The following is a 24,001-nucleotide window of genomic DNA, read 5'->3' as shown; positions in this document are numbered from 1 at the left end:
AGGTCAATAATTAATTTAACTACTAATTGACCGATATATTGTTTGGATAGCAGTCTGCCCTACCGACTTTTGAAGTTCAGAAATTGATTGACCTCTCGCGGACCGACATACTGTCTGGGTGGTTGTGTGATCTTTCGACCGTTTAAGACATCAAGTTGATTGACCTGATGATCGACCGACAATTTGGAAGAGTGACCATTTGACCTACTGGCTTCAAGTGACAAATTGATTGACCTATTGAGCGACAGACATGTTGATTGGGTGACTGTGTGACTTGCCTACTTTTGAAAGTGACAAATTAATTGACATACTTACCGACTGACATGTTAGTTGGATGTCTGAGTTTTTCTACCGACTTTTAAAGGCAACAAAGTGATTGATCTACTGGCGGACCGACATGCTATCTGGGTAGCTGTGTGATCTACAGAATTCTGAAGGAATCAAATTGATTGACCTAATGATCGACCAACATGTTTGTTGGGTGGTCGTCTGATCTGTTGACTTCAGGTGACAAATTGATTGACTTATTGATCGACCGACGTGTTGGTTGATTGACTGTCTCATTACCAACTATGAAGGTGACAATTTGATTGAATTACCGAATTTTGAAGATGACAGATTGATTTATCAACCGGCTTTTGAACATAACAAATTCAACTACTGACTGGACGACATGATGGTTGGGTAATTGTCTGAAGTCCAACCAAGTAACAAATTGATAAACCTACTGAGAGACCGATTCTATAGTTGGGTGGATGAGTGCTTGTCCTGTCGACAGGAGATTGTAATGAATTCACCTACTAACCGACTGATAAACCTACTGACCAACATATTGATTTTCTGCTAACTTTCTGAATGACCATGCGTCCTTTCATTGCATATCAATATGTTACAATGTTGAATGTAATATAAATTTCCTAGTTACGAGTATCATATCTCAAGACTCAGGCGTTTCCGACCAGTCAAAGAATCTGTCATTGTTGTTTTCCATTGAATGTTTTTCCGTAAGTTTTCTGTAAAGTTCTACTTTGTGACTACGCTTACTATAGTCCCGGTAACCGTGTATCTGAAATTTCAGTATCGCATTTTATTAAAATTAATAATGTTAATATTGTCTTTCCTGTTAGCTTGAGGAGAAAATATTTACATTTTCTACCTCCGCCGTACAGCCATCAGACAAACTTGAGATATTGATTGCATAGACGATAAACTACCAGGAATATTGTCAGTGCTACAAAAGATTTATATTGCAAGAAAATAAATATATTTCCTGAAAATATCGATATTAAAAAAGTTGCCGGCACTTATTTATTAAATGAAATTGATATTGTATATAATGAAAGTTGAGAAGAAATGAATATCTAGTTGGAACAACCTGTAGAGAGAATTCTGCATCGGCGTCGGGTTATGATGAAGTAGGGCTCGCAGACTAGATTGTTCTCATGTGTGCGGCAGGGTAGTTAACCCTCACGCACTAGAGAGCCACTTACGAAGGGAAATTTCCCCTCCCTCCATAACCCCTAAGAGCACACACCTCTGTTTTAAATATGGGAGCTTTTATAGTGTCGGTACACATTGTACCAAAACTGAACTCCAACACTGTGAAATATTCTGACCCGTTTTGTAAACATAGGCTGATTAAATTTTCAAGATATGCGTAATTATAACACACTCTATTATGTATTGCGATAAATTAAGTCTATAAAATTTTCATGCAGAATGGCCAGACTGCGCTATACATGCTTCATAATTCAGCGGTTCTTTGTTCTAAGTTCGTAGACTGAAGATGACATTGCTTAAGGAGAATTCCGCAGTGGCTCGAATGCCTACAAACCCAGCGGCCAGAGTTCATTTCCCAGATAAATTAAAAATACTTCTGGGATCGAGTATCTACGTCTTTTAACTGATTTTATCTAATGACGCTCTATGAACCGCGAGTTATTTCAGCGTCAATAGAATAGATGAGAGTGAGATGAGGTCAATAATTCCAATGTGGATACTTAATATTCAACATAATTGTTGGTGAGAATCTCTGAAAATAAGTCACAGAAATTCATAGCATCCCAATAATTGCGTTTAAACGTTTATGCTCTGGGTTGGGTGTTGTAGTACAGTAATATTTCGACTTTTAAGGAATTGGTTTTTATTTATAAGGTTTGTGAATCTAATTTGAGAATTAAATTAGTGTACCGGTACCATATATCTGTACGAGTCTTTAGAATAGAATTACACTGCTCCGCCGATTTAGTAGAATACGTTTGAGTGTAAAAAACCAGCAGAACAGTACGTCGTGGTTAGTTGGTGTTACGAGGATTCAAGCCCTCCCATACTGGTAAGACATGTCACAAACACTTTCTACGATGTATTTACTAAAATCTGTTGCACGGAAATCTTCAGATTTCAAGTGATTTTCCTCAAGCTTAATTCTATTTAAAATGTATTTAGTAACGTAATTATTTGCTTATACCAGATGTTTCAGACCACCCGTACCAGCCTTTTTTCTCGAATTATGATACTGGTTGTTCATAAAAAAAATTGATAACCAAAACCTATGTAAAGAATCGATTGGTGGCAGTACCATTTCCCGTAATAAACCGGAAGTAGGGGTTCCTGTGGTCAACTTCGAAATTTCAAATGAGAACATGGGTCATTGAAGATGCCATTGGAAACTACTTTTAAAAAGAAACAGCTTTTACTGAAACTTATTTCCTAACTTTTATTGTTTACTCATAAAGCAACAAAAATGGTATCTTCTGAGAAATGTTGTATGTAGTTTATATACGTATACTCTTCATTGTAAGTGTTCAAAATGTCCTCCACCCAGTGCTAAACAATGTTCTGATCTCCTCCTAACATTCGTGATTGCACGGAGACCTTCAGCACAATTGAAGGACATAGAGGCTTCTCTAATTCTTTGTTTGGATGCACCAATTAGAACATGTCTTTAATTCTCCCTTACAAAAAGTCATTTGGAGCGAAGTCAGGAGATAGGGCAGGCCAGGCTACTGGTCCTCCTCGTCTAATCCACCGTAGGGGAATAACCGGTAAATAACTCGCCAAGCCCTACGTGAAAAGTGAGTCCGACAGCCGCCCCGCTGAAGCCACATCGTTAACAAAAGCGCGAGGGGAACTTCATGAAGCAACTGGTGCAAAATTTTTCGGAAGAAGCGTGTGTTCTATCATTCAAGTTCTTCTCAAAAGAGTATGGTCCTATGACTCCGTGTCCGAGGAGACCACACCATGTGTTGAAGCTCCACACGTGTTAGTAATCCATTTCACGTAGCCATTGTGGATTAAGCTGAGAGCAGTAATGGGCATTGTAAAGATTCACCTGACCAGTACTTTTTAAAGTTGCCTTATCAGTCCACAGAATTCTGACCTCGAAATCACTGTCCATGTTTAGAAACCAGTTGCAGAAATCAACACGAGTCTGGAAGTTATGTCCTTCAAGTTCCTGATGGAGATTAATATGGTAGGAGTGAAATTTGTTGTCTTTGAGAATTCTAAACACTGTATTATGTTGCAATCCTGAGTCACGGGCAATCCTTCTTGTGAGGGAGAATTAAAGACATGATCTACCAGGTGCGTCCAACAACTAGAGAAGACAGGAAACAAATAATTAGACAAGCCACACCATGTGTGTCTCTCAGCTGTGCTGAAGTGCAATCACGGATGTTAGGAGGCGATCAGAACATTGTTTAGACCAGAGTTACGGATATTTTGAACACTTACTATGGAGAGTGTAAGTACATTAACAACGAACAACATTTCTCAGAAATTACCATTTTTCTTGCTTTGTGAGTAAACAATAAAAGTTAGAAAAAAAGTTTCAGTAAAAGTTGTATCTTTTTAAAAGTAGTTTCCAATGACACCTTCAATGACCCATGTTCTAATTTGAAATTTCGAAGTGGACCACAGGTATCCCTACTTCCGGTTTGTTACGGGAAATGATACTACCACCAATCGATTTTTTACATAGGTTTCGGTTATCAAATTTTTTTGTGAACAACCAGCATCATATAGTTTTCGAGAAAAAGGTTGATACGGGTGGTCTGAAACATCCGGTATAATGTCCACCAAAAGTCGTTAATAAGACCAAAATTATTTTAAATAATATAGTATTTTGGACCTTGTAGAAATAAAATATTCAAATAATTAAAACCATCTATCTAGTCAACAATAAACTTATTTAATGATCAACGCTTTTCAATTTTACATTCACAAAGTCACTAAGACCGATGTACTGAGATATTCAAGTTTTTGACAAATGTTTCCTTGTAAACTCCCTACTTTTTACTGTTAATAATATTATGGCAGTTGTGATAAACGCAGAAGATAATTTATGTAGATCTGTATACACTTTAAGTGCAAATTGCTGATGACCATAATACTAATAAACATAAGAAGACAAGTAATAATAATAATAATAATAATAATAATAATAATTATTATTATTATTATTGTTATTATTATTATTATTATTATTATTATTATTATTATTATTATTATTATTATTATTATTATAGTGTTTTATTTTCGCTTGCAGAGTTAAGGCCATAAGGCTTTCTCTTCCACTCAACCAGCCTTAATCAATACAATACATATTTAAATTACGAATATTTACACTACACTTAAAAGGTTCTCCAGCAATATTCTTCAGTTAAGTTTTAACGACTGGTAGACTACATATTTATTTAAATTTAGATAAACCTATAAGGTAAAGTAGTAACTTAATTGATGAGCTAATTTACAGTAATTCAATCAATTATAATTAATTTGCGATTTGAGATAGCTAGTAAAATGATGAAAATTATTTTAATATAATCTTACTAGAACTATGTTACAGGGAGAAAAAAATATATATAGTGTGTATATAAATCTAAAATATATTTCTATAATGAGAATATTAATGTAATTGCCATTAGAGGTTTCGTAAATCTATTTAGAGAAATTAATGATAATAATAAGAATGGACAAATGTTAGTTTCATTATATGTAATAAATATTAATCAGCAATTAATATGTTAAGTAAGAATTCATGTAATTTTGACCTAAATGAAGTTATTGTCCAACTACCCCTTACATCACTCGGTAGCGAGTTCCAATTTCTTGCAAGTGAAACTGTATAAGATGAAGAATATAAAGATGTCTTGTGGTAGGGTATAATGAGTAAATTATTATGATGAGATCTTGTACTTAGCTGATGATATGCGGATAAATTTTGAAAACGAGAATCCAAATAGATTGGGGTAGCGGTGCGCAGAATTTGAAATAAGAGAACAAGAGAATGCAGAGCTCGTCGATCGCTTAGCCGTAGCCAAGACAGAGTTTGGAAAGACGGGGAACATGATCATACTTACGAATATTACAAATATAACGGACGCATGCATTATGCAAACATATTTTTAAAATCTAAATACTGAAACAAGGAGAGGAATTTTGTTATTTAGGCTGCAATATTATATCTTGCTCGAAATCGACTGAAAGTCGAATATGGATAACAAAATTTTAAAAGATTACAAGGTATCAAGGGAACAGTAAAAAAAAGCTTTGTGAAAAAGTTAGAAAGAACAACAAAATAAAATGTTATAAAAGAAAAAATAGATACTAACCACAAGAAAACTGAAGCAGCATAAATGATATTCCTTATACTTATCCGGAGACAAACCATTGGATTATGAATATAGTCAATACATTCCAGATGAGTTACAAGTACGTAATAAGCTTAAACTGCACAACAGAACTCTACATGGAACAGATGGAAGGACATTGTATCTAGAATCCAAAATCTTTTCCTGGAATGCAAACTCATAAACTAAACCATTATGAACACAAGCTATTTCACTGTAATTCATTAGGAAGAAAAATATTCATCAAAAATCTATTTGGTTGATTCCTTGAAAACCGGAACAGCCCTCAGGGCCTAATCCGTGATTATTATTATTATTATTATTATTATTATTATTATTATTATTATTATTTGTAGATTTGGCTAAAGCATATGACACTATCCCCTTAATAAAATTATTCCAAATATTAGATGAGTCATAGATCAATCCATCAATAATAAGAGTAATTAAAGAATTATATCATAATGCACAATCCAGGATTAAGCAAGGCTCAGATCTTAGTGAACATTTTAAAGTTAATAAAAGACTACGACAAGGCTGTAATATGTCACCATTGTTGATTAATATATATTTGGATACTGCTTTGACAACATGGCGAATAAAATGCAGAAATATGGGAATATCTGTCGAGGATGATAAAATGCTGTTTACACTCCTCTATGCTGATGATCAAGTGGTACTCGCCCAAGAGGAGGAAGATATAGAATACATGATGATAAAATTACACGAAGCATACACAAAATGGGGTTTGACAATAAACTGGGATTAAACTGAATATTTGTGTATAGGGGGCATAAGTAAAAATGTTAATTTGAGTAATAATATAACAATAAAATCATGTAATGAATTGACATATTTAGGAGCAAAATTTGATAATACAGAAAGATATGAAAATATGGTAAATCCAAGAATAATTAATGCCAGGAAAGTTACAGGAACACTAAATTCTATTCTATGGCAGAAGAATATTAGGACAAAAACAAAAATGATGATATATGAATCCATAGTTAAAAGCACATTACTCTATGGATGTGAAGTTTGGTAGATACCTGAGCGTATGAAAAATAAGCTCCTATCTACTGAAATGAATTTCCTGAGAAGATCAGCCATGAAGTCAAGACTAGATAGGGTTAAGAACAAAGCTTTTAGAAGACTTGAGCATAAGGAAAAAACAGTCATCGAAGAAATACAAAGAAGATAATTAATTTGGTACGGACATGTTCAGCGGATGGAAAACGAAAGACTGCCGAAAACTATCTTGAAATGGGTTCCAAATGGGAGAAGAAGAAGAAGAGGGCGACCGCGAGATACATGGATTAAAGGAGTTAATAATGCTATGTCACAGAGAGAGTTACAAGACGGTGATTGGGAGGACAGAAGAAGATGGCAACTAGGATCCGGAAGGGGACCCTTCTCGCTGTGAAGCCGGACATATTATTGTTATTATTATTATTATTATTATTATTATTATTATTATTATTATTATTATTATTATAGTGCTGAGTTAAAGTAATAATACTATAAAGAAATGTAAATTAATTTACAGTATGCAAATTGGTACTGAATTAGTGTGAACAGGTAAACACCTGATCGTCACTTCTAACACTTTAAATTGGAAAAGCTTTGTGGTGTATGATTAGCAGTAACTAAGCAACTAGTTCCTGGAAAACATTAAATACTACCTGCGTTATGTATACAATACCAGTATTCCAATTTTGAGGTGAAATATTAATCTGAACATCTAGAGCTAATTAAGGGATTCTTGAACGCTCATAAGTTAACCCCTACGTCTAATGATAGGAGCAATTATAACAAATCCTACACAATCCCTACAGGTTGAAACTTCTAATAAGCCAATTATGGTAACACTTGAAATATAAGCCATCTCATACCAGAAATTGTTAAGGTTTTCAAATTTTGAGAGATCATATAAGGATAAATGTATTCTAGTAGTGTTTTCAGTGCACAGTCGGAGTTTATACTAAAAAATCAGCAGGGGATTATCAGAATGTCAATGATTTCGTAGACACATTTATTTTGTTTTATATTTTATTCTTATATTTTATTAGATATATGCTTTTTTTATTGTTCAGTATTTTATGGTACGATTTTTCATTATTAAGCATATGATTGAGGTGATTGTTTCGAGTTGTATACTAGCCTACAGAAACATAAGTGCTTCGAGAAAACTTTTCCACATATATTTTTCTACTACATCAGTGATGTCAAAGCAAGCGCATGTTTCTGACCTTGACGTCGTGTGCGGGCAGCAAGCGCTAAGTATGGAAAGAAGAAGGGTTGTGTATATGAATAAGCAACCTGTTGGATTAAGAAAACAGTGGTGCACAAACTTCAAACGGAACGTGAAATTTTATATCGTTATTTTTATATGACTTCTTTCTGTTTAATATTATCTATATTGTCTGTAAAACAAAAGTACTAACACTGATTTCTTAATATTGTACTTGTGTTTTAAATCTTAATAACATAATAGAGAGTTAAGAAGGAATATTCACTTAAATTCCATAGTAGTATTATTAATATGTAGTAAGTGGATGAAACACATCATTCATAAAGAAAGTGATATTCCAAAGAAAGAGATTGAGTATGACATGATAAGTTGGAATTTATATTGATGGTATCTTTAGCCCTATAGAAGTAATCAATAAACTAATCAAAACATAATTACAGTACAAAGCAAAGTTACCTAGCTACTGTACCTGTTTTAAGTGTAACTAATATTCCATAACAAAACTCTTATCGCATTATGCTTTTAAGGTGATATTGGTGAGCAACTTCCTATCATCAGAATATTAAATTATTTTCTCGAAATATGCTCAAGCTATAGAGCTGACATTTTTACAACACATGGGCACGTATCTTTTGCTTATGTTGTAATAGTAGTTGCCTTGTTAATTCATATCCTTACAAACAATTTCCATGCGAATATTTTCAAAATGTTTAATACACTATCTTCAGTAATGCGTATATACAGTATATTAGATTTACGAAAACATTCTGTAAGGCTACTAAATAAATAGGCCTATACCTGAAAATTTCACTTTTCTATACGAAAAGTTGAGAAAATATTTCTTTTGAATAAAAAATCAAACTTGTGAAAAATGAGCATTAAAATTAAAACTTACATTCTTATAATGCACTTATACTTCTCAGGCAAATCTAAAAATTAACATGGATATAGTTTTAATAAGTTCTCTTCCCTTTATCTATTGAATCAGTGCCGGCCACCCCTGAATATAGCTCGAACAAGCGGCATATACCACCTCTTTCGTCTGTCTCTTTCCTTTCCGCTGTAAAGCGCTCAGGCTCTCCTGGGCTCTAAAGCGCGCGCTTGCTCCTGTGGGCATTAATTGACATGCCTGTTCTACAGTATAAATGTCACAGGATTTCTGCTTTCGCAATCCAATTCCAATTTTGATGAAATTCATCAGCTGATATAACTCCACAATCGACTGTTTTCAGTCGGTGTCGGACATCCCATTTCCCTCTATTACTGTCTTGTCTTCGTCACAAATTCTGTGTTCTACTCCCCTAAAACAGACACCGTCAAATTAGTTCGTGTCTATTTGGAAAGTTTTCACTTGGCTTGCTACTCTATCCACTTTTCTTCATTGCTATGTCTTACGTCGACAAAATTAGCCCGTCAAATTCGTGTGTTTACACTTGAAATGCTTTGTATCTGCTTGCCGGTTCTGTACCGTGCTGCGAACCGAATGACTGCCTTCCCCTGCAGAACTTCGTAAGCCGACTGGTGAGAACTGAATCCAGGGTCCCACCTCCTTCCTTGGCCTTTAGTTTATGTGTCAGAATAGTTTCACCCTAGAGAACTCATGCATAAGCTTTGGTATTGAGAAGCCCTAAAGGGGAGATGCAAGCTCCGAGCGTTTGAAGGGAGTGAGACGGAGGAAACAGCCCCCGGTCGGAAGAGAATTTGAACCTCTGGAGCTTATGCAGAGATTCACCTGTACTGCGCAAACAGTCGTGTTGCTACACAATAGCTATAAGGTCGCCAGTAAAGCCTGCCGAGATCCCACAAGAGGTATCAGCACTTGGTCTGAATACGGCACGACTTGTAACGAAAACAACTGCTGACCACTTGCTGACTTCATTTCAAGCTGAGTGCAAAGAAAAGAAGTGACGGTTCTATGTTCTTCTATTACTCCCTCTCTCCACAGAATCATGTTTCTGTTAAAATAGAAACACAAGAAAGAAGATAGACGGTAGAAGGAAAGAAAGAAGAACGAACAAAAGATAGATCAGAAAAGAAAACGAATAAAAAAAGGAGTTTTAAGAAGGAATTGTGGAGTAACGGTTAGCGCTTCTGGCCGCGAAACCAGATGGCCCGGGTTCGATTCCCGGTCGGGACAAGTTACCTGGTTGAGGTTTTTTCCGGGGTTTTCCCTCAACCCAATATGAGCAAATGCTGGGTAACTTTCGGTGTTGGACCCCGGACTCATTTCACCGGCATTATCACCTTCATCTCTTTCAGAAGCTAAATAACCTAAGATGTTGATAAAGCGTCGTAAAATAACCTACTAAAATAAACAAAAATAAGAAAGAGGAATTGAAGTGGAAGAAGGATATAAAGAAAAAACAAAGACTAAATTAGAATGATAGAATGGATGGAAAGGAAGAAATAAAGAAAAAAAAGTAGAGAATGTGAGGAAGAGGAAGTAAGAAAATATGAATGAAAGAATTGAAGAAGGAGGAAAATATGAATAAGAGAAGCGAGGAAGGAAAATATGAACAATTAAAGGAGCGAGGAAGCCATCAGAAATTGAGAAAACCAGGGACGACGACATGAGGAACAGGGGAAAAGTAGTAGACAAAAATGAGAATTAGAGGAAGAGAGGCAGACAAAAATGAGAAATGTAGGAAGAGAGGAAATAAATATGAGAAATAGAGGTAAAGAGACAGACACACATGAAAAAAGGCCGGGATTTTTCCACTTTGGATATGAATACAATAGCACGTGCCTTTAAGGAGCGGACCAGTGCATTCAGTCACTCTTCACGTGATAGATTGATTCATTTCCCTGATTGATAAGTAATGATGTGGCATCTTATTCTTATTTTCTTTAGTCGAGAGTAAACAAATCACTAAAATAACCCATTTTTAAGCAGTTCTGAAGTCTATTTTTGCATTTCACTGTCAAAGTATGCCGATTAAGCACATGGACTTAGGAATCAATAATCTAAAAGAGCATAAATATATATTAGTGGCTTGTGCAGCAATTGCTGCAAATTAAGTTTATTAGATTTTCAAATAAAAAATTTTCGGACTTATTTTCGATGAAGAATACCAGACATTTTGAAAGTTATTTGCTTCCATTATAATGAAACTTACTCCCTCTGCATGGTTCTTTATGCCAAATACTTTTTCTTGAACTTATACACGTTCAGTTTTTGAGTTTCAACGCGAAAACGCAAGTAACATTGTTAGAACGATCAGTGGGTTTTTCATGTGAGTAAAGCAATACCGGTAGCTATAACCGGTCATTGTGGATTGTAGGTGAAAGTTTAAAAAAAGTCAGGTTTGCTATGTTTTCGAACAATAGACATAGCATCTTGGTATAGCTGCTGCATGTAGAGCTTGAAATGTAGAGGATAAAATAATTTTATCCTGCTAAGAGATCTTGCTGAAATGATGAGGAGACCATAAAATTTTGTAGGCCTCTTATTTTATCAGTAAGTAATACCTTTTGATCTTTCCTTAGGAACTGTAATTTTTGCGCTCTCTCGAGCCAATACTGAAGAGAATGACGCGTATAAATATCTACAACACACCACCTTTAAGTATACGAAAAAGACTTTACCCCACTTGATTAATAACTATAAAAATATTGGATTTTTAATAATATTATTATCTTACGTAAGTTTTATAATTATATAGCCGTCACTCAGTAAATTATAAAAATGAAGATTTAATTTAAGACATTCTCTACATGTACTTAGGCTATATAACCGCAAAACATTTCACTTTCATATCAATAGAGCATTAATATGTATAATTAATTAAAAATAGTCACATCAAAGCATTAACTATAATAATATTTCATTTCTAATGGTAATAATGTCACTGTAGATTTTAATATCCAATACACAGCTGTACTCAGAAAGTCACACACCGCAAAATCGGACCTGTATATTATTTTAGTAAGTCTTGAAGTAGTGGAGCTGCCCCATTTCACTGATGATTTCCAAGTATTATAGAAGGATTAAGGTGAAACAATTGTTTCATCTTAATAACTATTCAAAAGATTGCACCCTAATATTGATTTCATATTCACTAACCATAAATATATTCATGTGAACTGTTATTTTAACATCAGTTATTATTGGATCTATTGGTGGATTAAATCAAATTTCAATCCGGAAAATCTTAACATACTCTTCAATCAATCATATAGGGTGGATATTGGTAGCTATAAATATTGAACTCTAAATATTTAAGCAATCATGCCTTCGTTTAATAGTCTATTGTTTATTGTAGTGTGTTTGTGTCTTGTTTTATTCTGAAAAGCCATTATTTCTCAAAACTAACGACAGATGGATTTTGGAAAATAAGAAGATGATGTAGGAAAATTAACATTTCACTGAAAACTACTATTTTTCTGAAAAACTTTGGGTTCCAAGCTTCAAAATGAGAGGTCATTTATTGAAATCCGTTCAGCCGTTTTCCCGGAATTTCCATTACCAGTTCAAATTATGTATATAGATTTATATGCACAATTATAAATTCATTCGGAGCACTATAAAATTGATAATTCGAAAAAATAATTTATCAGTAGGCTATATCAATAAAATGTTTTAAAAATATACATATGCGTGAACTTCCTAACTCTGGTCGTTACCAATGTTACAATTCGAATCCTTAGTTACAGCGTCGAGGGAGACGAGTACTTCATTTTTGATAGTCTAATATCTATGATTTCCAATTACTCAATTACCGGTAACTTTTAATTTTTCATGAATAGCAAATCAAATATTTTATAGTATTTTTACAGCTTTTATTTACGAATACCTACAAGACATTCAAACTCATCTCTTTACATGCTTTAAGATTATCATTAATACCGACTAATAGCTATCTTTCACCATTTACGAATCTTTAGCAACCGACACGAATAAAAGTTCCAGCATAATTAAGTTTTTATTCTTAGTCTTTGTTCCATTGAAGTACTAAATCAGCGATCGGAGTGGCTCAGTCAGTTAAGGCGCATGTCTGCCGGTCTGAAGTTGCGCTCGGGCGCGGGCTCGATCCCCGCTTGGATTGATTACCTGGTTGGTTTTTTTCCGAGTTTTTCCGCAACCGTAAGGTGAATGCCAGGTAATCTATGACGAATCCTCTGCCTCATCTCGCTATAACTAATCTCATCGACGCTAAATAAACTCGTAGTTGATATAGTGTCGTTAAATAACCAACTAAAAAAAGTACGAAATCTTTTCATTGCATTTTACTTTGTACTTTTCCATTCGCTTAGTACTCACCTTATTTCATCTTCACATAAACCAGTAACATAAACATATTTTATCATACGCCAATATCAGAGGTTTCCGGCTTTTCAAATCGTCATATTCTCGTTAAATGTATTCGTTTACACCAAAAACAAGATATACACTTTGCGGAATGTTCTATTTACACTCCTCGTTTAATAAATAAATAAATTATTATTACAGTAAGATACACAACATACTACACTGTTAAAATAATTCAATCACCTTTAAAATAAAACACACGTTTATGTAGTTCTAAGCGCGCACTGTATTTGTGTTCAGGAAAGTTTCGTTTTCCACTGTGTGTAGGGATATATATTTCCAACGTTTCCAAACTACTTGAAAGTTCTATCATCAGCGTAATAGTTAAGAAACTTTGTGGTTATAAAGTTCCTACATGCGGTGGAAAGGTAAATATATAAATGAGTACAAGAGAATCAATATGTAGGTATAAAATTTATTAGCTGCGAGATTGCACAGAAAAAATTCTGACACAACCTACAAGCTATAATTATTATTTTGTTTCCCACCAATTAAGCTGATAATCATCAACAATGCCTAGGAAACTGCGACTTCCCTAAGTTATTCCTAATTGTCATTTCTGATGTGGTCTAATCGGGTCACACCAGCCACTCTTCGTAGACATCGTATTTCTGCAGCCATCAGTCGACTTCAGTATTTCTCTCTCTCACAAAGGTTTTTGGTACTGTTATAAATTTATGTAGTTTGATTCCTGTGTATTTGATACTTTTATTATGGAGTGTTCTTTCAATGGTTCTGCAAATGTTGTTGAATCTGTCTTATGATTGATACCCATTTCACTTTGGTAGGATATACGGCATCCAAAAAACTGAAATTGTGTAGTCCTACCTGTTCAGTAATGCGGTTTTCCTATACGATCTTAGACCTCAGATCCCTTTTACTTTCAAAAGCCATCACTTTGGTTTTCCCTTTTGTGATTCTGATATTAATTTATTTTGCAGTTTGTACAATTCAAATAAACTTCTCTGCAAAATGTTTTCGTCACTTAACATAATCGGTTCGATCGATTATGAAATAAAAATTGGTAGATATTTTGACAGTAATTACTAGGGCCAGGAAGATCATGTCCTAAAAACCTATAAATATGCATGCGAGTATGCCTTTAAATATCTTAAAATATGCCAAAAGATATGCACAAGTAAAATTTTATATTTCTTGTGATATTACTAGTAAATACAGTAAGCAATAAATAATAATAATAATAATAATAATAATAATAATTTATTAATATTTATGTGCTGCCAAAGGCCAATTAGAGTTCAATTAATAATAATAACTTAATAATAATAATAATAATAATAATAATAATAATAATACAAAAATAAGCAATAAATGTAATAAGATTGTAGCGGTCAAATTAGCTAAGATTGAACTTACATTTATTGTTGAGAACGGTACACTACTGTGCCGTGAGATTCGCTGACTGGTAATAATAATAATAATAATAATAATAATAATAATAATAATAATAATAATAATAATAGTAATAATAATAATAATAATAATTTCACTCAGTCTCAATACCAGTTTTCAAAAATCGAATATATAATGCTTTTATTTTAAAAATTCAAACTATGCATTTTTATGCAACATAAAACCAGCTTTAATGAGCTACAACGCAAAAATGTCACAATAATATAAATATCATGCATTTAGAAAAGAAAAGCAAAAATATGCAAATATATGAAACATAAAGTTTGGTTTGATAAGCTTAAATGTTGATGGTTCATGAAGATAATTAATTACATCCAATTAAAATATATATGCAAATGCATGAATTTCCTGGTCCTAGTATTTACCAGTTCCCGGATCATTGCGGTGTTTTCATGGATTCAAGTTAAATGCGCGGGGATCAAAACATTACGTCATCAATACCAGTAGCGCCGGTTGTGTACAGAGGTTGTATAATAGTACATTATGCAACGAGCCTATAATGAAGGTAATTAAGAAGTGAGTATGGATATTTATGAAACGAGCGCAAGCGAGTTTCATAATTTTCATACGAGCTTCTTAATTACCATTATAGGCGAGTTTCATACGACTTTTTATGCTCGACCGTATTTCTAACTTGATATTATTAATTTTATTGTATCTGACCTGGAGCAATGTCCCTTGTATTGTGAGATGTGCGGAGACGCGAAAGTATTTATTTTTTCCTAGGAACAGATGTCCACAGTGACCTTGCTAGGCCATAAGAACCTACAGAGATAACATTGAAATAAAATTAGACATTGAAAAACGAGATGACAAATTGAATTTATTTGAATATTATTTGCAATTAACGCTAATTATTATAGTAACAGAACATAACTTTCTGCGACAGTATTGGATTTCCAGACTCCGTGACTTTTCGCTAATTCTCTTTCGATTGCGTATCCGAGAATAATCGATACTTGCGGTTTTATAACGGTAGAAAGCTGACCTGTCATTGGCTGAACAGTTGTAACCTGAGTCGTCATTGGCTGAAAGACCTGACCTTTAATGAGTAGGTGTACTTTAATGACATGCATTAAAGGTCTGCTACCAGGTGTATAATTACTACATTTCGGCATGGTCGAGCATAAAGAATCATAACATATCAATCTCCCAAGTCACTCGTAGAAGTCATAGGCAACGCTCGTAATACACCTCCTAGCAAGACAGGAAGTAATAGTACAACGTTCAGTTTAAGGTGGTTTTCTCTCCCCAGTAGTGTCAGTGCATTACAAAGAAGCAGTTGTGTAAAGTTTCGTTTTGTCTTTGTCATAATGTCGAAGAATAAAAACTTAAACATTAAAAAATTGAAACATATTGCAAGTAAGTTTGGGGGTAATACTTTCAGTTTACACGGAGTAAGAATTATATTATGTAAATTATGCAATTCAGAGGTACAAGTTGCAGGCAAATTGCACTTAGAACGGCACTGCAGTTCTGAAAAACATAGAAGACAGGCTCGCAGTGAAAAGATTCCATCGGATTTACAAAGAATTCGATTTTCTGCAGGGATTTGTGTGATACGATGGTGCGTGCAAATATTCCGTTTTTAATAAATCAGAGAATGTACATTTTCGGGAAATTTTACGAAAATACACCAAGCAAGATGTTCCTAGTGAGTCGAATGTACCGATTACTACTTGCGACGTAAAACGAAGTTTTTCACATTATAACTATTGTTTAAGTTACAGACGTCGGGCGTTCTGATTTGAAAACCTTCGTAAGTACATTGTCATTGCAACACTGGAGTGACATAGGTAGATACTAAAGTATTTTACACTATTAATTATAAGAAGAGTATCATCATAGAGTTCCGTTTTCGAGGAAATATTTCACTTCGTATCAAACCTATATCTCACTTATGTTTATATAGGCCTATATTCAAATTAGCTCCTCATGACTACTAAGTATGAATATGAAAAACAAAAAAATGCAGATTAACCTACAGTATAGTGTATAGAACATGATTGTTTTTATACTTGTTAGATTTTGAAATACGGACCCTGTATTACAATTCAAACTCGAAAGATATCGAGCTGAATTCAGCGTTCGTATCCTTTTTACAGAACTGCACATGTTTGACTATCGTGAGTCTAATGTTTACTTTTTTCGATGTTTTCTCTTCAACCACGTTCATTCGCATTAGTCAAAGGTAATCCAACTTCACAGAAATCACCAGAGACGTCCGGTTTCTAGTAATTACATACTCAGTAGTGCCAAATTTGGATTTAGGAGTAGTTTGTCTACTCTTGATGCAATTGAGAATTTTGTATCTTTGGATATATCAGGTTTTGATAACTATGATAAAACTTTAATATTTTCAAAGGTTTCTGATTGTGTCTCTCGCGAAACATTAATTCCTAATCTTTATAATTATGCAATAAAAGAGAAGGAATTGGATTTGGTGAAAACATACTTGTTCAATCCTGCTTATTTTATGGTTATTACTCTGAGTTAGTTCATGTTAGTTTTGGTGTATCGCAGGGATTTATTTTGGACCTTTTCTCTTCTTAATAATGGTGAATGACTTACTTTTTAATGTGAGTTTCTAATTCTATATTTTATGCTGATGACAACATATTCTATTCTCATAAAAGAGATGTAACTGAATTTAAACTTTATTACGGATGTTACCTTTAATGGCGTTTTAAATTGGTTTCATGCAAATGGGTTGAAAAAATCTCGATGCACATTCTGTTAGACGGATGATCTTTGTGATGATATTATTAATTTTTGTTAATTAATAATCTAGAGAATATATAGATACATATTTATTTGTCATCAACATTTATATTAGTTATGGTGCACCACAACTTATGTATACGGGTTTCACCATAACTTTCTATTAATATAACTACAATTAGCATGCAATCTCGACAGCCTGTTAAACTCATAACTCATCTACTCTCGCTATTAACCCAACTCCAAACAGTCAATTTCTTCTAAATGATCTTAAATTTCCACCATCTGTTTGCTACACACTCACTTTCCTTTCAGCATTCTAACCTTTCTAACTAAATTTATACATAATTCCGTCTTTCTAGATTACATCTAACTCGTAACACTCCACCCGGTTATACCCATTGGGATCTTTTTTTTCTACTAATACAGGTCATTACAATCTTATTAAATCTTGGCATGAGTATCTAGTTCACTTTAGTTTGATCATTAATTTCTTAACCACAATCAACACTCAGGAAAAAAAAAAACATAGAAAATTGTAAATACTACCACTAAGATTATCTTTCATAACTTCACTACATCACTTCCGAAGATTTACTTCTTTACAGTAAACTTCAGTCAGTAACTATATTTGTTAACTAGCCACTTTTTAATTTCCCAACTTTTTTTTTTTTTAATTTCATAACTTCCTACATGATTTTTATATCTATGATCCCCTAAACACATTTTCATCAGAGTAAAACACGATTTACGACATTAATTAATCACCAAACTTCCTGTTGTAATTTCATTCAGACCTTTTATTTATTTTTTACCGCTCATGCACCAACTTCTAAGATTGTAACTTTTTTGGCAATTAAATGCACCCGTCAACGATAAAATAGTGCCTTGTGGTGACGAAATCACTATCTCTTCACCCGTCATACTTTTCGCATCCCGACGTCTTCTCTGAACGCTAACCGCACCTTCTCTTGATCTCCCGTAAAGCATTCTTGATTCTGCTTCTTGTCTTCTTCTTCTCGCTGAATCATGTAGGCTAACCATGTGTTACTGCGATTTCCTACCAGGTCTACACTTCCACTTTCCTCAGCAGATTCCTGACTGGGTCCTGCTCGGTCGTCACGTTCGTCCATCAGCTGTCTATTCTCAGATGTTTGCTTTAATTCCGTCCATACTTCATTCTGCTGACTCGATCGTTCCTCGCCATCACGAACCAACTTAAGCTAGAGAGTATAAAATCAATCTGCCAGTTAATATCGTCTCATAGAAAGTACATTTTATAATAACTAGGCCACAGTTGTATTTAACTTTAATTATTTATTATTAACTAATATATATTAAATCATTACATCAACGAGAAATCAATATTTCTATGTCTGATTTCCATTCACAACTAAAATTACTTAATACCAGAAAAAAAAAAAAAAAAAACTGGGAGACCAGATCTTCACTCCCTTTCACAATTTTTCACGAATGCTCTGAGGAGAAGATTGGTCACATTGAATATCCTTGTGTCAGCATTGCGTTTCCTCCTCTCCAAACCGCAGCAATCGTTTTCAAGGAAGCGTCACCGCCAGGCAGTTTTAAACTTAGTACGGGTGACTCTTCAGACGCCCATTCCACTGCAAATAGTGGCCGTAAACAATGGCAAAAAGTAGCGTCTTTCCAAGAAAGAAAGAATTGTAAGTACAGCTCTTTAAAAACAATATTCACACTTTGTACAAACGCAAGGGAAACTCTCATATTTTACTGTCGACCGTATCTTTGGTGTAGTGAGTAGTAGCACACTGGTACAGCACATACTGTCTTGAGTCACTTCATCATCTCACACCATTGGAAGACGCATTCGACGATTCTGTGAAATTTGACAGGAAGAGAATAGATATGTGACAAGTTTTTCTAAGCACTCCAGTTATGCCGGTGTAAGATCTATTAAAATCAATTAAATGTGTGATTATAATATATGGAAAAGTTAAGAAAGGGACTAGTAGTTTAGTGATTGGGTTATTTCTTCATTAATTAATTAATTTATTTATTTATTCATTCATTCATTCATTCATTCATTCATTCATTCATTCATTCATTCATTCATTCATTCATTTCAGAACTGTGAAGGACCAGCAGAACCCAATATGCTGGGTGATAATAAATCATATTCATTCAATGCAGTCATTCATTCATTCATTCATTCATTCATTCATTCATTCATTCATTCATTCATTCATTCATTCGTTAATATATTTATTCCTTCGTTATATCGATCGTTCATTTGTTCCTTCGTTATTTCGTTTGTTTTTTGTTTGTTCGTTTGTTTCTCTATTTAATTATTTAGTTGTTTTGTTGTTTGTTTATTTATTTAGTAGTTTTGTTGTTTATTTATTTTGTTGTTTATTTATTTAGTTTATTTTGTTGTTAATTTAGTTCTTTTGTTGTTTATTTAGTTGTTTTGTTTTTCATTTATTTAGTTGCTTTGTTGTTTATTTATTTAGTTGTTTCGTTGTTTATTTATTTTGTTATTTAATTGTTTACTTATTTAGTTGTTAAATTGTTTATTTATTTAGTTGTTTAGTTATTTGTTTCTCTCTTCATTCTTCTGTTCCTTTGCTCGTTTAGTCGTTCTTTTAATCGTTTTTGTTCTTTTGTCCGTTTGTTTGTTCGTTTGTTTGTTCGTTTGTTCTTTCGTTTGTTTTTTCGTTCGTTCGTTCTTTCGTTCGTTTGTTCTTTCGTTCGTTTGTTCTTTCGTTCGTTCGTTCGTTCTTTCGTTCGTTTGTTCTTTCGTTCGTTTGTTCTTTCGTTTGTTTGTTCTTTCGTTCGTTTTATTTGTTCTTTCGTTCGTTTTGTTTGTTCTTTCGTTCGTTTTGTTTGTTCTTTCGTTCGTTTGTTTGTTCTTTCGTTTGTTTGTTCTTTCGTTTGTTTGTTTGTTCTTTCGTTTGTTTGTTTGTTCTTTCGTTCGTTTGTTTGTTCTTTCGTTTGTTTGTTCTTTCGTTCGTTTGTTTGTTCTTTCGTTCGTTTGTTTGTACTTTCGTTCGTTTTGTTTGTTCTTTCGTTCGTTTGTTTGTTCTTTCGTTCGTTTGTTTGTTCTTTCGTTCGTTTGTTTGTTCTTTCGTTCGCTTGTTTGTTCTTTCGTTCGTTTGTTCTTTTGTTTGTTCGTTTGTTCTTTTGTTTGTTCGTTTGTTCTTTTGTTTGTTCGTTTGTTCTTTTGTTTGTTCGTTTGTTCTTTTGTTTGTTCGTTTGTTCTTTTGTTTGTTCGTTTGTTCTTTTGTTCGTTTGTTTGTTCTTTTGTTCGTTTGTTTGTTCTTTTGTTCGTTTGTTTGTTCTTTTGTTCGTTTGTTTGTTCTTTTGTTCGTTCTTTTGTTCGTTTGTTCTTTCTTTTGTTCGTTCGTTCGTTCGTGTTTTTTTTCGTTCGTTCGTTAGGTTAAGGCTGGGTGAATTATTCAATGATGCACTTTTTGGTTAGACGATCTGTAGTGATTAATAGAACGATACATGTATTTATGGTCGATTAATAGGGATGGATGCATGATGTATGTACGTGTTGTGGTTATGTATTGTATCTATGTATTGTTGGATGAATTATGGATAGATGAATTGATAAGTGGAAGGATGAAGGATGGACGAATGAGTGATCACTAGGGAGATAAGTGGAAAACATATCAAACATGGAATCCTTATATCTTTAGTGAGAAGTTGTCAATTGTCTGCCTGAGCTACGACGGGACCAATCAACTCATATGAAGGGTACTACAACTAAACAACATTTCTGATAATGAAACGCGTATCAATGCGGATACAATAACGTGAAAACAATTGCCCCACAGTTGAATGCGAACGGGATGTTATTCTCTGTCCCAATTGCGGTAATATTATTTCACAGTTTATAGGGTTACGTATCTTTTATGTAAATATTAAATCATATGGAATAGGCTGTTTTGCATGGCATGGGGTGTTACTGCCTGCCTGTACATTGTATCATTGTGAATATTGGAGACATTAATAGGTGCGTATTGACAAACGCAAGCGCTTACAATGAAACGCAATTTTCTTTTGTTGGAAACAGCTATAATCCAGGTAATAATGGCGTATTTCCCTTCATCTAGGGATGAATGCATCAAGAGCTCTGCTTTGTGTAAGATTAAACAACAGCCAGTTATAATCCATGCAGTCTTCCCTCTGTCTATTGGGCGTATATAAAGTGAAACTCTCCTAGGTAGTGTATTAGAATTCTCATACATTGTAATTTATTTTTTCTTAGATCCCCGTTCAAAAGTATTTTATTATTATCTGTAAAGGATTGGATTAGTTCATTCCGTCCCACATCTTTACTGTTTAGTTCGTCCTTATCCTTGTGAAAATTTTTAACTGATCCATTTTGCTCTCTTGATATTCTTTAAAATCTGTCCATTTTCTTCTCACCTGGGTGTGAGATTTGAAATACAGTCTATTTCTTCATTACTCTTGTGAGATTAACAAACCGGACCATTTCGTTCTCACTCTAGTGATACTTTCAAATCAGTCCATTTCTTCGTCACTCTTGTGAGACTAACAAACCGCACCATTTTAGTCTTCACTATACTATACTGATTGCCAGTTTCTCCAAGTAATGTTTAATTTGGCTTAACAAATGTTAAATTAACAGCTAGTTCATTTTTAATGTTTTGTTAATATGTTTTCCATTTCTTCAACATAATTTCGTTTAAAATAACAAACACTTAACTTTAAATGTCGTTAATACTATTCTAGCTACTCAACAGCAGTTGGTAATGATTTAGCACATATAAAGCAATTTCTTATTGGCTGAAATTATTATGTACTGTAGAGTAAGTCATGAAACATGTATAAAATCATAACCTGTTATAGTAGGCCATGATCCATATAGTACAGAGAGTTGATAAATGACAGTTTTATTGACTACTATTGAATAATAATTATTATAATACATCTTGATTACACAACTTTTAACACTGTATCACTTCGGAATATATATTATACCAAACAAACACACCCTCACAGGAAACAAAACAAGAGACGCCAAGACCAACAATGACCAGTTCTGAGGATGACCCATGATAGGTCGAAACATGTAAACCAGTTACGATAGATTTAACACAAGAAAGTCATATAATACATATTTCGAAATTATTATAAGTAAGGTTATTGTTGTAATGCTAAATATGAATTTCTGTTCAGAAAAATCTCAGCATTATGACCACCAGGTGACAATAATTACAGGAATGTGTGTATAGTCAACTATATACAAAACCCCGAGGAGAATTTCATATCATATAAAATTCTGTAATCACTCTCTCTGCTTCAGGTCCATGTAGAAATTATATGTAATTTCGTTTTAAAGAAGTAATTTCTGCTGAAATATTTTATTATTTACTCACTACGTATTTTGAGGCACTATTGACATGGCTATAGTTGAAAAGCGCCAGTAGCATAGAATCTAGAGTTAATAGTAGCTGGTGAATTGGAGCAAATGGCCTATTTCTGTTTGTAGGATATTCAAAACCGACATCAATTTCTTGCCACTTTGAGACCGCATATTTTCTAAATATTAAATGGATAATATCTCAGCATTGAAATAAGCGTCAGTATGATAATCAGTTCGCTTATAAAGATTATCTTCCCTATATTAATATTCCAAAATATCTTTTAAATTATATATTATCAGGCTTACTCTAAACATTCCTTAAAGAGAGACATAACATATTATTTTCACAACTTTTGTTTAAACAGCTGTTTGTTAAATGAGTTAACTGCCTGAAATCCTACATTTAAAGTTAACAAAGAGTTAGCAATCTGTTAAGCCAAACTAGTGTTGAAGACATGAAAAAACTGTATTTAACAAATTGTTGACGGTTTAACAGTAAGTTAAGTGTTCTAACAATACTTGGAGAAACCGACCATGAGACTGAATATAATTAATTGTTAGTCCCCTCTTTTTTATCATGAACTCTATAAGGTCATTCAATCTTCTTAAGGTATGAATTAACGTTTTGAAGGAAAATCTACATTTTTTAACCAACCTTTTTAAGATATTTATGAGACAACATATGAAAGTAGACTAACATAACCATATATCAGAAACTTCAATTTCACTTTTTAATTCCTTAAAAAGAATAATTAATTAAAAATTATTCTATTTCTTCAAAATGCCATATATTTTCTAAAAATTACTCAATTTTCAAATTTCTTTCACTGAGTTATTGCTGTTTATGCGTACAATGCTCTGTATTAGGATTTTGCAGCTAGCATTATTACAAAGAAAATTTTAGTCATAAAAACGCCATTTCAAACGTTAATACATACCTTAATGAACGATATGAAAGCATGATACAAAAGCCATCCATCTGATGCAGTTTTGTTTTCTTAATTCGATATCAAAATTTTTTATCAAATAACAATATGCTCAAAGCAAAATCTTGTTTGAAGATTTAACACCATTTTCTGAAACTTGGAAAATGTGTGCAATCAACGAACATAATAGCGAATTATTTTTTATTTATTTTTCAAAGCTTAATAATTTTATTGTTGAAACGCAACAATTGAAACATTTCTTTCAGCTCGGAATAACTAAATACCGTTCTTCACTCATTCCATAAGCGCTTCGTTTATCTTGATTGCTCAATTTGTTTCGAAATTATGTCAATTGAA

The sequence above is a fragment of the Periplaneta americana genome, chromosome 15 (assembly GCF_040183065.1).
Source record: "Periplaneta americana isolate PAMFEO1 chromosome 15, P.americana_PAMFEO1_priV1, whole genome shotgun sequence".
In the NCBI taxonomy this organism is placed as follows: Eukaryota; Metazoa; Arthropoda; class Insecta; order Blattodea; family Blattidae; genus Periplaneta; species Periplaneta americana.
Note: the sequence above shows the minus strand (reverse complement) of the source record.